Source organism: Aphelocoma coerulescens, chromosome 21 (genome assembly GCF_041296385.1).
Source record: "Aphelocoma coerulescens isolate FSJ_1873_10779 chromosome 21, UR_Acoe_1.0, whole genome shotgun sequence".
Classification (NCBI taxonomy): domain Eukaryota; kingdom Metazoa; phylum Chordata; class Aves; order Passeriformes; family Corvidae; genus Aphelocoma; species Aphelocoma coerulescens.
In genome coordinates, this window is record NC_091034.1 from 4,658,566 (window position 1) to 4,675,271 (window position 16,706).

General features: G+C 46.1%; 1 protein-coding gene across 3 annotated transcripts in view; it reads left to right on the plus strand.

The window, feature by feature from the left end:
* LOC138121350 (kazrin) overlaps positions 1-16,706 on the plus strand; it is an 85,406-nt gene that overhangs the window by 7,508 nt on the left and 61,192 nt on the right. The window contains exons 2-3 of one of the 3 annotated variants that reach the window (XM_069034790.1): positions 3,692-3,879; positions 5,716-6,824. The exons of 1 other annotated variant lie outside the window; for it this stretch is intronic. The gene's annotated coding sequence lies outside the window, so the exon portion shown is untranslated. The remainder of the gene's footprint in view (positions 1-3,691; positions 3,880-5,715; positions 6,825-16,706) is intronic. One more of the 3 variants, XM_069034791.1, reaches the window with a different exon arrangement.

Sequence of the window (16,706 nt, forward strand, 5' to 3'; positions counted from 1 at the left end):
CTGCTGTCACATGGTCCAGGCCTGGGCTCATCCCAGTCTTGGAGAATCATCCTTGTCCCTTGTTGCTTCTGCAAATGTTTTTTGTGGAAGGAACATCTCTTCTGAGGACATCCATAAATCAATTTCTCACCGTTTTTGGTCCTTACAGAGTCATTCTGATTCATGACTTTTCATGCCACTTCTTCCTCTAAATTAAGATTTCATAGGTTTCAGAGACTGTATCTGGGAACTGAATCTTTGGGTGTATCTGACAGGGAGCTGATGTGTCACAGCCTTTCCTGCTGCTGTCCTGTGCAATCTCTTCTTTGTCTTGCTTTGCTGGGTGGCATCTGGAGGAGAATCCCAAACCTCTCCATCACCACCTCTCTCACAGAATGAATGTATGTTCTCCCTCAGCAGGGAGTTAAATCGCCTTTCTGCAGAAGGTAGCATGTATTGGAGGTGGGGGAAGTTGTGTTTGGTGTGAATATGTGGGATGTAAAGAGAGTAAAGGAGCACAATGTTGTCCTGATGCCTATCTGCAGGTTTTTCTCTGACTGTCTTGCAGCAGCAATCAAACCTGGGGAGCTGACATGGCTGGGAAGTAATTTATTGCAGGAAAGGTGAAACAGAGCTTGTACCTTTGCTCCAGCAGATTGAGGCCATTGACCATGTTTGGAACAGAGAACCTAAAACTTGAATCATTTGAGTTTCCTTTGCCTTTTAATTCTTACAAATCATGCCATTTGCAGAAGTGGACTCTCATTGCTCTTTAATTTCAGCCAGAACATGAACTTGCCCTTATGAACATGATCTATTCCCTCAGTCACTGTACAGCTGGAGAGTTTTCCAATGGTGAGTGCCTGTGAGTGTGCACGGCACAGAGATGATGAGGGCTGGCAGTGCACCCACACTGCTCCAGCCTGTTGCTTTTAACTAAACTGTCCATCATCCTCCTTGGAAATTAGCTTGGAAAAGCAGCATGGGATTACTGTTGGCCGTCATCAGCTGAGTGGGGATCCCTGTGCTGGGATTGTGCAGCAGTCATGCCGTGGCTAATTCCCCAATAACAGCTTCCTTGCTTTCTTTTAACAGCAGAATATCCCAAAATGCTTAGTTTTGGCCTCGTCTGCTTTTTCAGGTGTGCACAGGAGTATCCCATAACCCTTAGGGCTGAGTTAAAAGGTATTTGTAAGATTCTGCTGGTTTGAGTGGTCTCTGCCCTCCCATCATAAAATGTTTTTTTTTTTTTCAGGGTATTTCCAATTGTTGTAAGATACGGTTGTGGGTCAAAATTTGCTGCAGGTGCACAAGCACAGGAAGTGTTCGCCTGTTTTCCAGGGAGAGTTGCTCTATTGTGGGTGGAAAGCAAAGCAAATTGATTTGAGGAATAGTTTTGAGCAACTTACTTTTGATGCTAAAGATCTAGATGGTCTAGATGCTCCCTTAAACTGCAGGAGGGGAAAAATAACATGTTAGAAGAAACCTGGAGGACTGCTGAAAAGGTTTTAGTGGACCATACTGAGATTTTCAGTAGGAAAATCTCCAAATGCAGCTGTGTTTTGAAGAGCAGCTGCCCTCTGAGGTGGAAGGCAGGAGGGCACAGGCAGGGCTGTCACAGCCTGGGCACAGCAGTGCTGCCGGAGGGGACCCTGGGGGATCTGTTTTCATCTTGGAGCCCTGTCCCTCTGCAGTGTTTCACTGGAGTGACTCCTCAACAAGGGTGTGAGAATGAGCAGAGCCCAGCTCGGAGTTAATTGTTGAGCTTTTGATTCTTCCTTGAAGCCGAACAACATCTCTGTGTGATTTTATGTAACAGCAGCACATTCAGAAAACAGATTCCTCATCCTGTGATGGTAAGATATTCTCTCTGTGTGTTCATCATTGTTTGTTCTAGCCTTAAATGCACCCAATTATTTGCTTTTATGTTCATCAATTATTGCATTATCTGCTCAGGCAAAACCTGTTGTTTTATCCAGTACAGATTCTTAACATTAATTCCTTGACCTTTTACATCCCCTATAGTATATCCAAGGCTGCTAAATGGCTTTGCCCAAATTTATCTTTTTTTTCCCTGCCAGAGTGATGGCTCAGGCAGGAGTGGGGGAACCATTTCAGGTGGAGGCACGGTGTGCTCCCCACCACATTTGCATCGTGTAATTGAATCTGCAAAGATCGTTTTTGTCATCCTTGGGTAGGGAGCTTGTTTTAAAGCCACACAGGGTTTGCTCAAATGAGCTTTAGTTTCCTGCATGATCTCCTTTCGCGGTCAAGAGAGGTCCAGAACTGACAGCTCAGGGTGAGAGGGCTGATTAATGGGGTTCTTAAATTTCCATGAAAAGCAGAGGGAGGTGGTGAGGCTAAAGCTGTGCAGCTCCTGTGGGAGGAAAAAGAAAAAACAAACCTTTAAAAATATAAAGCTCATAGAGAAACCACAGAAAGGCCACCTATTTAGTGAAAAAGCTGTATTTAATATCAAAAAGTTCTTGTTTGGGGCAGCACGTTGTAATATAAGCGGACTTTGCAGGATTTCTTAACTAGAAGGTGCCCAGGCGGTTGTGTTGGCTTCAGGACGGATTCCTGCAAGGCCCTGGTGTCCTGATGCTGCTGTGCACGGGTGCTTTTGGGGGGTTGTTGCTGCTGCTGGGTGAAGCAGAGCTGGGACTGAGCCTGGGAACAGAGGAGCTGAGTGGATTGTCACCAGCTGGTCCCAAGGTCCCCTTGTGGGCACGTCCCCAGCTCGCTGCCCAGCGCTGTCTGCCCCAGTTTAGGAGCTGCTGAGTGCACAGGCATCAAAGACAGAGAAGGGGGTGAACAGGGCGTGCTGGAACAGGGCTTAGGAGCTGCCACCTTGCCCTGCTTGCCCACGTTCTCATGCCCTTGTCGTTGCCTGGCTTCGCTCCAGCTCTGGTACTCACTCACGGTCCCAGAAGTTGCTCACAAGCTGCTCAGGTTTTGCTGGAGTTGTGTAAAGGTCTGCAGCGGCCGTGGCTCCCAGGACGAGCGTGTGGCCCCAGACAGCTGCCGAGGGCGCTCCGAGCATGGCACCGAGAACCATCTGCTGTTCCTTTCAGGCAGGGCAAAGCTTCAAAAAAGCACTTAGTATTTCACCACCTCTGCAGAGGTCCTTTTTATGTGCTTTTCCTCCTTGGACATGCATCATTTCCAGCATATTTTGGTAAATTATGTAATTTAACACATCTCCTATGCCCTGCTTATCACTGTCATTTCTGAGTGCACTCATTAGGGAACAGTTTGATTTTGGGTGTAATTCCTCTGATAGGCACATTTACCGAACATCTTTGATTCAGCATTTCACATGTGGCAGGATTAATGGAAAGCACTTTACTAAAGAGGTTTGAATACCTTGTCAGTTCCTTTAAGATTTTTTTTCCTGTTTAAATGGAGCTGTATTATCTTGGGCTGGGGTTTTTTTTGATGCTGTTGTGGTTTGTGGGCTGTAGTGTTTCCTCTGCTGCCGGGGTTGGACTGCCATGGACCAGGGCGACTGTAGGTCCTGGAAATAGCCTGATGCAAAATCAGGGGGTGTGATTGTGATTACTTTATATTTGTTTTATTTTGGTTGGGGAAACATGCATAAAAAAGCCATGAGAGCTCTACCTGTTAATTAGCGTGACAATACCGTGGTAATGACCACCCTGCAGGATTAAAACCCCATACTCAGATAAGCATTAACTGTGCTTGTTGGCAGATAAACGACGCAGATAATATCAGAGGAGCAGAGCTGGCTGAGCTGTCGGTGACAGCCTGTCCATACTGTGATGTCAGCATGGATGCCTTTGACCTCATCACGATGTTCAGCTAAACCTGGTTTTGCACGGCTGTGTTTTCCGGTGGATGGGAATATTGTGCAGGCAGAAATCCAGTATATCCTTCATGGTGAGACCCTTTATGAGTAGCCTTGGGAGCAGTAAAAGCAGTATTTATACCCTTGAGATGTAAATTTGCAGGGCTGTACCTGTTTTAGGACCCTTATAAACCTGCTGATCCACCTGCTTCTTGCGCACATGGGATTTGGTGCTGCTGCCAAGGTTCCTATAATTTCAAAGGGTTGTTTCCACCCTTTGGTACCATCCTTACACCAGGAGGTGGGTCAGGATTAGGACTAAGAGAATTTGGTTTGAGACACCTGTGGGAACATGGGTGACCTCATCCAGTTCTTTCCCACAGTGTGGGTCAAGCCTCAGTGTGAGGCTGGAGAGGCCCCTGTGTGGCTGCAGGGACCTGTCCATTGTCAAGACACAAGTTGAGGGGCTTTGGCTGTTGGGTTGGGATACCCGCTGCAAGAACCCTGCCCAGTGTCACCTTAGCTGGGTGCTGGAAGTCACCCAGATGCCTTCAAAAATGTTGGTGTTGGATCCTCCGAGCTGGGAGCAGCTGAGCTTTTGTATCCTCTCAAGGAAAATTATCCAAGCCTTGAAGACTTGCTGTGATTTATTCCGGTTCCTTTTAGTTGCAGCTGTACATAAAGACTCCAAATTGGGGGATATTTTGCTGAACTGCAGTTTTTGTGAGGTAGCTCTCATTTGCTAATTCATTTTCAGTTGTTTCTGACGATGTAACTACAAGCTTATTCTGCACTGATGTTTTTCATATTTCCTGGACTTGAATCAGCAAATGAGCGTTGATGTGGCAATCTGGTGAGGAGAGGAGAAGCAGAAAAATCGAGTGATACTCTGAAGATAATTTTGCTCATGCTTTTTTATATCAATGGCCAAAGCCACTTATCAAACCAAGTATCTTGACTAAGAAGAGAGATGGATATTGTTGGCTACAAGTAGATGGACATAGTGCTGGAGGTAACTGGCAGGAAGTTATTTAATATATTCTGGTTCCTTTGTAGCACTTTTTCATCATCTCTTCCTAAGTGTGTGTGCACAGTTTAGAGGGTAATACCATTAATTAGACCAAAAGGAAAGACTAATATTAAAGTATAACCCTCTTTAGTACATTGGGTTTATCCCTGATTAGCAGAGCTGCTCTGATCTTATGGTAAATCTGCGTACATGTCATTAGGAAAGCAGGATTAAGTTGGTAATTAGTAACACCAAAAAGTTTTCATAGTTGAAAATTAGTAAAAAATGGTAAGGAAAATAAACTGCTACAGAACGTTGAATATAGGTAAAAATACAAAGGTTTCTCTTTATTCCAGTCTGTCAGGGAACAAGGGTGGGAAGAGGAGGCATAGGCTACCACAGATGCAATGGTTGAGGCTCGAAGTAAGTCAAGGAGGATGCCAAAGAATTGTCCTGGGCAATATATAGCCAATTCTTTCTGAATTTTGCCCAAAATACTGCTGGGTAAAGCCGAGGCCAGCATGTGTGCTCGTGTGCTGCTGCAGCAGCGTCTCCATTCCCCGGGGAGAGGAAAGGCGTGCGGGAGAGCTGCGTTACTCACAGGAGAGCTGTTCTGGCTGTTATTAAAAGTATTATCACGATGAGGTGCTGGTCAGGCGCTGAACTCCGCAGGCACGAGCATGGTGTCTGTCTGTGTGACAAGTGCTGTTGCCAACAGAGAATCCTGATGAGGATCCTGCCGGGCTGGGATCTGCACACAGCAATTTCCTTCCTGCCTGTTTATTCAGGCAAGCCCGGACTTGTTTTGGCAATTATTTCACCTTGTAACTGATGGCTGGCAGGGAAGATCAGCTACTTTGTGATGAAATCTTGAATGTATATGCGTGTTTCATAGTTTGTTTTTTAATTTTTTTTTTAGGATAGAGAACAGCACAACCAGATTTTTGCAGAGGATGGTACCTGTGCAGGAATTTTCATCTTTGCTCTTCAGCATTTCTTTCAAGCTTATTTGCACAAGGCTGCACTGCTAAGCGGACGTTCCCTGTGTTCTGACCTGTTGCACAGCTACCCCGTGCCTTTCCCGGCTCTCCTGCTGTGGAAATGAAGGTGGATAACTGGAGCTGCCGTTGTGTGGCTGTGCTTAGTCAGACACAGAGCAGCGAGGTCCTTATCAGCGCCTCGCCGATAAACCAGGGCACAAAAGCCTTGGCGGGGACCCACATCTCCTACTTATTTGGAGATTAGAAGCTCTTGAGGCTTCGGTTTGTTGTGAAAGTTAATTGCGAAGCCCTCGAAGCTTGGCAGGGCTCCCACGGCGAGACTCGTCACGCCGGAGCCGAGCCCTCGGGCAGGTGCAGGGCTCGTCCGGGCTGGTCGGCGCGGGCACGGGGAGGGACCGGCTCCTCCGGAGGGCATTTCTCCCCAGACGCTTCAGACATCCCAGTAGGAGATGCAGTCCCCAGGGGGTGCTGGTCTCTTCCCACTGACTGTCGTGTGAGCCAGGGCAGCGGGCGAGATGATCCCACCCATCACTTTAATCTCCCCCCCCACGGCTACATCGCCACTTAAGTGTAACTGGGGCTGTGTTTGGGAAAGGCTGCCCTGTTGTGCTTGCGTCAAATCGCATCTGGAGGTGCCTGCAAGCAGGGTTGGTTCCTCAAGGGTGTTCCCAGCACTGCTCCTTGCCCAGTGTCCCTCCCTGACCCGCTCAGGGAGCGCCTCTTCTGCCAAGTCTTGGTGTCCCGGAGCATCCACTGCGACCTTCTTGGGGTTTTGGGGTTGTGACCTACATCCAGAACCCTGATCTTTGAGGCCCTCCAGGTGAAAGCGGTGAGGAGGTGAGTGCTGTCGGGTGCATGAACCCAGCCTTGCCCTGTTCATTAGCATTTCAATCGGCTCACCATGGGAACCTTCCTCACTGCTGCTGCTCTCAGAGCTGGGACCTTCTCCTCAGCCAGAGGCTGCTCAGTACAATCCTGAGAGAAAAGTAGAAATAAAAGTCAAGCCACGTGATTGCAGAGGGACAAGGTTTGTTGTTTTCATTTATTAATTTCTAAGATGCTTTCTGATAGCTGCTACTTGTGCAAAACCCTATGCACCAGGTAGCTGAGGAATCTGGGCCATAGACGGGTGCTCAGGTCACAGGTGTTGCCATGCTGGATATCTGTGGTGGACACTGAGGCTCACTCTTGTGGGGCTGGTTTGGACAGGTTGCTCCAAAGTGGACAGTAGCTATCTGTGTTGCTTTGGGGTTTTGTTTTCATCACAACCTCATGATACTTTTCTTTTGTTAATGATTTCATTAATGCCAGGGGCCGTGTGTGATGTGCATTGGGTAAGCATGTGGGGACCAGCTCAATCATAGAATCAGAGATTGGTTGGGGTTTTAATGGACCTTGAAGATCATCCAATTCCAATCCCCTACCGTGGGCAGGGACACCTTCCACTGGACCAGGTTGCTCCAAGCCCCATCTAGCCAATTCTCATGAGAAGGGGCAAAAGATACCAAACAGTTTCAAGGACAACAATCAGAGCATTCCCCATTTTAATCTCCATCCTTAATTTAAAATAAATAAAAATACTGCCCTGGTGGTATTTTTCTACCCAAGCTCTGATGAAACAAAAGTAAATATTACTGACCTGGCAGCACAAATGAAAGGAGAATGAGAAGCAATGTATGAAATGGACTGTCAGCCAGCTTTTGTTTTTCTGTATTGGTCTCGTGGCATTTCTGTGGAAGAGGCCAGATACAAAGTTCTCTTACATAATGCTCCCATCACTGGAGTATGATTGTATCCGACTGCCGCAGATGAGGACGCTGTATTTATGTCTCAGTGTATTTCATCTCTCGGTTTGTGTGGCCTCTGACCTCTGGGGAATATCACAAATCCACTGTTATGGAGTACAGTGGCACATTTGATTTATCAACTCCATTAATGATCTGGTTGAAGGGAGAAACAACATGTTAATTAAATTCACAACTGGTGATAAACTTTAGTGTTGCTAGCATCGGGCAGGACAGTGATTTAGGATGGAAAGGTAGGCGAGGGATGGCAAACTGGGAAGCAAATGCCACCGTGCTTGTGGTAGCTGGCAAAAATGTAGAGATTGGGGATTTAGTAAGAAAATAATTCTTAGAAAAAATGAGGGTGTTGGGCTGTCTGCAGTGTCCAAGGATTGTGGCCAAAATCAGTGTTACTGTAGCTGCTGCAGACTTTACACTGGTGTGCAGTGTGAAAGGGGCAGTACTGGGTGATTACATTTAGGACAAATTAATAGTTTAAAACAACCCCTAACCCACAGGTTGTCAGGCATTGAGTATTTTGGCACTGCTCTGTTGATGGTATTAACATAAATTCAAGCTGACCTAAGTGCACTGGGATAAAAACAAACATTTACCCTCAGAAAATCCTCCGACTGAATGTGAATTTCACCGTTGGCTTTGGGCTGCTTCATGTTTTGCATTTCTTTTCTGTGGGTTTTAGTAATGAAAACAAACAACTTGGCTTCACCTTGGGTTAGAGTTAACTTCTTCTCCAGTCATTTTCTCTTTCCCATGCATTGACACACTCAGTGGCAGAGCTGCAAGTAGGCAAGAGGTTGTACATTTTTAGCTTGAATTGAAAATGTTTTCTAGCATAATGCAAAATGCCTGAATTAAAGGCTGACTCGTTTCTCTTGAAGGATCTAAACATCCAAGCATTCCTATGTGAGATTCTAAGTGCCCCACCAGTTCCAGGCTTTGGTGTCAACAGCCTCATGCTCCAAGTTAAATTAATGTATAGCAGGGTCTCGGCCCCTGCCCGTGCATCATCCCCTCCTCTCTGCTCTTTGGGTTGTATTCCTGACCTTCCTAATTGTCTCCAGCTGAAACTCTCCCTTCAAAGTGAGCTCAGATGCAAAATATTTTTGTGTGAAGTGTTAACACATTCTTTTGAGGGAAAACCTCTTTTGAAAGGTGGAGTAAGCTAGAATAGTAAATCAAAAATGCTTTATTTTAATAAAGGTACCTGTTGATTATCTATGAGGAGAAAAATGCTGTAAACCCAGCTGTGAGTTACAATGTACTGACCACTACAAGGGACAGTTTAACCGAAAGCCTCTTTTTCTTCCCTTAAGTTGGTGCAGGTTATTGGAGGGAGACATTTGGGAGTGTGTTTACAAGGAATGGCAATAATTATTGAGGGCTGAGCTAAATAAAACTAATTTTGAGCAGGAAGTGAGTTACTCTGTCCTTGTCATAACCTCTAGTCCACATGAACAGCACTCAGGTTATTAAAAGGCTGTTTTAAACTGAAGAAGAATTTCATCATCTTTCTTCTTGGTTGGAAGGAGGATGTTATTTTAAAGATCAATGACGTTTGTTCAGGTGCTATTGTACCAGCTCAAAGACATGCAGAGTTTGAGATTTCTTTTATTTATTTAAAAAGTATTTTGCAATCAACAATTTGGGTTTTTTTTTCTCTAAAGCTTTTTTGGTTTCTTTTTGTGCTACATTTTTTCCTCTGTGCTATACCTTGGGGTACAATTAGAAGTGTGCTCTGCAGCTGAGTGGTGTCAGGACTGCAGCAAGCATTAAAGCCCTGGAAAGGTAAATATTGCAGAGGATGGAACAGCAGTAGTTCTGGTGAAAAAAAAGAAAGCCAACGGCATTTTTGGGATTTATTCACCCTTTGGTGTTTGAAGACTGCAGAGGGGGGTTGAAGACCTGGAGAATCTTGCAGACCATGGACATCTGTCATAGAATCTCTGCAAAGATCACAAAATCCCTGAATGGTTTGGGCTGGAAGGGACCTTAAAGCTCACCCCATTCCACCCCCTGCCATGGGCAGGGACACTTTCCACTATCCCAGGGTGCTCCAAGCCCCATCCAGCCTGGCCTTGGACACTTCCAGGGATCCAGGGGCAGCCACAGCTTCTCTGGGCACCCTGTGCCAGGGCCTCCCCACCCACACAGCCAATAATTTCTTCCCAATATCCCATCTAACCCTGCCCTCTCTCAGATCTGTGTGTTGTGCTGGTAACAATGGCAGGTTCAATAAGCAAAGGGCTAAACATGGTACTGGGGAATGTTTCACCAAAAGCATAGGCTTGAGTAGTCCTGGGATGGGGAAATGCCCAATGTCCATGAGGGCACACGTGGGATGAAAAGCTGGACCAAAGGCAGTGAGGGACAGGTTTAATGAGTGTGTCCCTCACCTCCCTCCCCACCTCGTGCTGTTATGTAGGGCAGGGGCTGAGCCTGGTTAACGTGCAGCAGCGAGGGGCCCCGTGATATTAAAGGAAAACTGATAATGCTTCCTGTGTTGAGTGCTTGGAGGCATCCCTTGTTCCCCTGGCTGTTATCTATGCAGCATCCCTGTCCCCCACCCCATTCCCCTCCTAACAAAGCAATTACATGCACAGAAGTGGGCTTGCTCCCAGTAACGAGCCTCCCCAGGCTGGGGATGTGTCATGGACAAAGCAACACTCGGAGCAGCAAAGACCATGTCTTAATATGAGTTTTCAGCAATTTTAAGGTGAATTGCATTCACTGACTTGTGATAGGCTTCAAAAGTTCCTGTCATTTGATGTGTTAGAGGAGATCAGTCGCTATTTTGGAACATTAATTTATACAATTCAGATCACACTTGTAGGGTTTTTTGTTTCTCAGCGTTTCTTGTTTTACTAATTGCAATTGTTTCACGTCCTCTAATCTATTATACTTTTTAATAAGGCATATAATTCATTATTTAGGTGGTAGTGTTCTGATAATTAGATGGGTTATTTTTGTCAGTGCTGATTAGTTGGTAAGTACAGATTAATATTTGAAGACTTGATGTGGTCTCTTGCTATTTGAGTTTCAAAGAGGTGATGTGGCACTTGTTTCATGATATTCCCAACAACTTCATCCCTTCCAGCCTGAGGAAAGTGCTGACAAATTGTAAAGAGGCTTTGAAAGCCTTTGGATCTTGTTTCCCCTGTAAAACTCATATTAGAAAGACGCCTGGGGGTGGTACACTGAAAGTTCAGCTCCTTGAGCAGACAGCAGCACCGAGTGCCATGGGGGTCTGTACCCTAAATGGTTTTTTGGGTGCACAAGCAATATCCTGCACGTTGCAGGGCAGGGACCTGCCGTCTGCTGGATATGTCCTAGAAAAGCCTTGCCCCTTCACAATTGGAAAGCCTTGGCCTTTTTTTTTCGCCTGGAGTTAATTGCAGTGTGGGACAATGTGGCCTTTGTGTGACTGTCCCTGTGCTGGGGATGGTTTCTGCTCTCCCTCTCCCGCAGAGCTGGCAGCGATTCTGGTCTCTCCCTGGTACAAAAGCTGTTTGCAGGCTTAAGGCTTTTTTAGTTCGTTTCCAGACCCGTTAGTGAAGGGGTGTGGTGGCTGAGGGCACAGAGTGGGCACCTGCTGTCAGGAGTTGGGTGTGGATGTCGGGGGGGTGAAACATCCCAGTGTTCCCCCTCCCCTGCAAAGCAGACCGAGTGAGGTGGCGTGTTTGCTGCAGCGTAATTAAGCATGTGTTTCTGGAGTTGCAGCCTTCTGCCTTGTCCAAGATAATGTGAACCATGCTGCTGGGAGAGATGGTGTTACTGGAGCTGAGCCATTGCATTATTGGAGACCAGATCTCTCGGAAGAGGGAATAAACCAAATGATTTTTAGTCACTTGGTCACCCCTACCACGGAAACCACAGTGCTCTTCGGTGGCTCCTTCTTACTGTAGACTCCTTCAACCCTCCCTGCTTTAGCAGATGCCTCCAAACACAAATAAGCCTCAGGGATGCCTGTCACTGCCTGTGACCCTGGGGAAAGTAGAAACCACATCAGAAATGAGCAGGGATAAGGAGATGCCGAACATTTTTCTTGAGCAAAGAAATGTGGCAGAGGGAATGTCAGGATAAGCTCTGTACATTTATCAGTGCCATGAGCGCACCTCGGGCAATCCCTTCGCACCACCCCGTGATGCCAGGGGGGTTCCTGCTCCTTGGTGGTTCAAGGACACTTGTGTTAGTGGATCCCTGTGTCCACAAAGATGCTGTGGGGTTTGCAATGCATTTCCTGAACCCCTCTGCCTGAGGATGGGAGCTGAAGTCATGGAGATGCTCCCCTTTGAGCTCCTAAGGGGTGAATTTGGCACTCACTGTGCCTTTCATATGGAGATCCAGCTGTGAGCAATGGTGTGATGGCTGTATGGATTTGGAGAGGAGTTTGCAGCCTAGTAGAAAAGCAGGGCAAGGAAAGGATTTACTGAAGTAGAAACAGAGGAGGGTTGCTGAGAGCTTCCATACTTCCCCTGGTTTTGAGTCTGTTGGGCTGTGGAAATAAATTAGGGACTCAGCAACTCCGAATGCGGGACAGCAGGGTCTGCCAGCAGGGCAGAGCTGGAGCAAAGAAGACTAATGATGTCTCCATTGCCCCACTGTAGTTCTGTCAGGCAGCCTGGGAATTCCAGCCCCAATTCACTTGGGCTGTGGTGCTGGAACTGGTGCATCCTACGAGAAATGGCTTGTGTTTATGCAAGACCTCGCTGCTGCTGGAGAGAGGGGGTCAGAGTGTAAGTTGGTTAAGCGGCCAGATTGCCCTGGTGTGTTTGCCACAGGATAATGGAAAATTCCTGTGAGGAGCTGTGCTTGATCTGGGGCCAGAGGGAACAGGATGAAGTCTATTCCACCAGCGAAACGATAGAAGAGTACACTGTGCATCTTCCGGCGCCTGCTGCCAATGTTTTTATAGGCTTGAGATTTTATTTTGGAGAAGAGTGTCGGCATGCAAGGCCAACCTGCAGCCATGCCAGCTTCTTGCCTCGTGTCCTCTCACACTGCCTGGGAGCCATTCCCCTGTATAATTTTGGAGAACCACGTGCAAAGAGCCCGTGACAACTTCTTTTTCTGCTTCCTAAGAGGATGGGAGGAATTCAGAGCTGTGGGGTCCCTGTGGTCCTGACACAGCACACTGAGCATGTGAGCTCTGCCGACTCCAACAAGAGCTTTCAGGGGCTGCAGTAGCCTTTACATCCTCCTGCTTTCCCTCAGTGGGTTTGGGTCCATCCTGCTGCATGAATATTACCAATTACCATCAGAATTTGTGGAGTTGAAGGGAATCTTAGAAAACTAGTGTCTAGTAAAAGTTTATGCAAGGAAGTTTTAATCTCTTAGGACTTTGTGGCATCTTTGTCTTGCAAACCCATTTGTCCTGTCAGGCTTTAGACTGAAGGATTCAACTTGCTGTTCTTAGACTGTTATCACTAATAAAATGACTTTGCACTTTGATAGCCTTTCACTCCAGGATCTAAAAGGACTTTAAAGATGCTAATGAATTAAGCTTCTTGATAGCTCTTGAGTGCAGCTCTTTGTACAGGCATTTGGTCCAAAGCCTAGTGAAGTCAGTGGAAAGTTGTCTGTGTCATTAGCTCTGGCAAATCCCTTAATCTGTCTGTCCCTGCTTGTCCCATCTTCAGCCAGAGCTGATGGCACAGACATCTTCTCATGCCAGGAGCCCTCATCCTTTCCTCAGTGGGATTTTTTTTTCTTGTTTTTCTGCCTGGTTCCACTGCTGAGGAGCATGTGGGGGTAGCAGTACTTTGAAGGTAAGGGAGAGGGACGTACATACTTAGCGTTACCCGCCTTGTCTGATGTTGTGCTCTGACTTAACATCAGAGATTTAGGAGGAGTCTGAGTTGGAAATAACATAAAATAATTCTGTAAGAGAAAGCCTGGTATCCCAGCAGTGATGCAGTGTAGAGACATAGCTCTGTGCTCTTTGTTTCCACTGTGGGCCTGCTCAAGGAGTGGTGGTTTCCTCTGGTGGGAAGATTTCCAGTCTAAGACCATCCAGTGGGTTTTATTCATTCACCCATTTTCGATTTGTTGGAGGTTTGCCATTGGTTTAAACATATGGGATCATGCTTTGGAGAAGACAGCTCCTTCTGCTTAGGACATAGCCATGGGCAGGAGCAGGGGAGGGCTGGGCTGTGAGGAGGAGTAGAGTGGTGCTGGTGGAAGCTCTTTTGATCCAGTTCATGGCTGTCAACAGAACTAGCAGGGGGATTCTTCTTCTTGCTGTATTAAAGAAGATAAAAGCAGTTCTGCCCCTGGCAAAGCCACAGACACAAGACACTGTGAACATCTTGACTCCCTTTCCTCTTCTAGACATGTGATGGGTCGTGTAATGTCCTTATGTCTGATCAGCCATGACAATTTGTATTTTATGGATTTTTCACTCCTTGTCACCCTGTTACAATCTCCCCTCTTCCCTACCTTTCATTAATTGTCTCTCAAAACTATCTTGTCGCTGCTCTGATGATTTTTTCCAGTGGATAAGCCTGTTACAGATAATCTGGTTTGCTGAATTTCCTTTCTGCTGGGCAATCTCCTTAATAGCTGCCTCAGAGGATTTCATCCTGTTTGGTTTAAGGATGTGGCTTCAGATAAATATTCTGTTTCTCCATGGTCCTTCTGCTGATTAAGGTCCATTCTTTATTCTAAATAGTCTCCTAAAATACTTCTGAGTGGGAAGAGTTTCACGGAGACTTAGCATGTGTTTGGTACTTCAGAGCAAACTGTGTTGGCCAAGGTGGTCAAAATTCACTGTTGATTTTGGATGTGTCAACTTGGACAGTTCAGGGGCCAAAACAAAGGGAAAAAGAAAGATGAGGGAGAGAAAAGAGTTTCAATCCTTAAATGTGACATTGCTTGTACAACAAGGTACATGGTTGTTGGGGTTTATGTGACATCCCAAAGGGGATAAGAAAGTGGTCAAAAGGCACATGCATTCTCTGCTTATCCATTTCCCACCTATGCAATAATTAATAGCATCATTTAATCTCTTTCAGAATTTTATCAAACTTCAGACGTTTGCCCTCACTGCTCCTTTTGAAAAAGCTCATTTTCAGCAATTTTAAAAACAAACCCTTTTCATATGTGCTTCAAGGATGCTTTTTCTTTTCCCTGTCCAAATCAGCTCTGGATGGAGGGTCAGGAGATTACAGTTCTTTTCCCAGAGTTGCCAGCGAGCTGCTGAATGATCTTCAGCAATTCGTTTGATCTTTCTGCGCCTCATTCTCACAAATAAGGATGCTGGTAATAACTTTCTATTGTTAAAGCTCTGGTAATAACTTCCCATTGTTAAAGCTCTTAAAGCTCCCGTATGGAAAATGCTATATGGGACTTAGAGTAATTATTGTCATCATTTGCAAACAAAGGTGCTGGAAATAAAAGTTTCTGCAGTAGAGGACCTTGGTTCTTGTTAAAGGGAATTATTAGAATAATTTTGGCTGGAATGACCAATAAAATGGGAATCAGGCAACTGCCTTTGTTGATTTAATAGTTGAGCTAGGTGTTAAGAGAAATGGGGGGAGTGTGGAGGTTTCCATTTGAGGCATCCTGGGAGTAAAGGAAAGCCTGTGCTGACTCTAGCTGAATTTGGTCTTGTCTGCCATCTAAACAGGGTATGAGTTCCTGGTACGTAATGGCACTATGCCGTTATTAATAAAAACCAACCAAAGCACAAACCTAGCAACAACCCAACACCAAAACCCCAGCAAACAAACCCAGACACAGGGATGTTTCTCCCACCACTGCTCCTTTGTGGTCTGTGGCTGCCCAGGTGATCTCATGTGTGAAGGCACCTTGCAGTAGCAGCAATATAACACTGACTGTGACTGTCCCTCTGGTCTCCAGATTCAGCAATTAGAGGTGCATGAGGATAGTGAAGACATAGATAAGTTTGCTCTATACATTTTTCAACTCTTAGCTCCCCACCCTGTCCCTCATTGCCTCTAATTTTTACAGCTTGCTAAAAATAGGTCTTGGAAAAGACTTGGAGCTGTTGAGACGGAGACAAAGCAAGACCGTAAATCACTTGACAGCTCATTTCCTTATAGCAAATATCCCACTCTTACGACTTTATGTTTAGATTAAAGAAGGAATAAAATGTAGGGGGAACTTCGTTTGGTTACTGCGTGTTTCAGTTGTGTTTCATTTTCCTTTAACAAATAGCAATGTAAGTAGATACGAATGGCACAAATCTTATTGGAAAGACTTGAATTTGGCATCAGTTTTTATCTTTTAAAAATGTCAGATCTGATGTGGGGGTTGGGGTCACGTTTACAAGGTTGTGCATGGCTCTGTGAGGAGCGGTGATGCCACACTGAGTGCCACAGACACGACTGTGTCACCTGGTGGAGGATATGCCACATCTTGTGTCTGCCAAGTCCTTCTACCCTTTGTTGTCACTCACTCACTGCACTGCAACCTTTTCAGTCCTATTCCTGCAGCCAGTGGGAACTTTGCCAGTAATTCCAGTCAGGATAGGACCAAGACCTTGACAGTCACTTCCTTTCCTTATGCACGCAAGGCTTTCCTGAGCTCTCTGCAAATGCCCCTTGATCTGTGGTGCTCTCATTAGGCAGGTAAGGGCATTATTCCGTGGCCAGGTTGGTTTTATTCCCTTGGGCTATTTGCTTTGCACTCTGGCTGGGGATGAGAAAATAACCACCACAGCTGGGGCTGCATTTTTGGAAAGCATGGGCAGCTTTTTCCCGAGACCTACATGTCTGCCTCTGTCCTCTGCAAAGGCCCTGTTTCAGGGGGATCTGGTGGAGGTTATCTCTATTTTGATGTGTGTTGAGATTCCTCTAGCACTGCGCTCCACTCAGCCGCTGTTCCTGTTCTCCATCGCCGCTGCCTCAACGGGCGCAGCCAGACGAGCGCAGATTGTGCCAAAGCTCCACCGTGCAAAGACAAGTCATGGGATCGAGGCTGTAATAACAGACTGCATCTTCTGCTGTGGCAATATGAGTGAAATTAGAGCTTTGTCTTGCTGGATGCAGCTCTGGATTATCAGATCCATTATCCAAAGGTTGTGCTGGTTGATCACAGCAAATATTTTTGTGGTGTTATGCACGGCTGGGTATTAGCAATGTGTA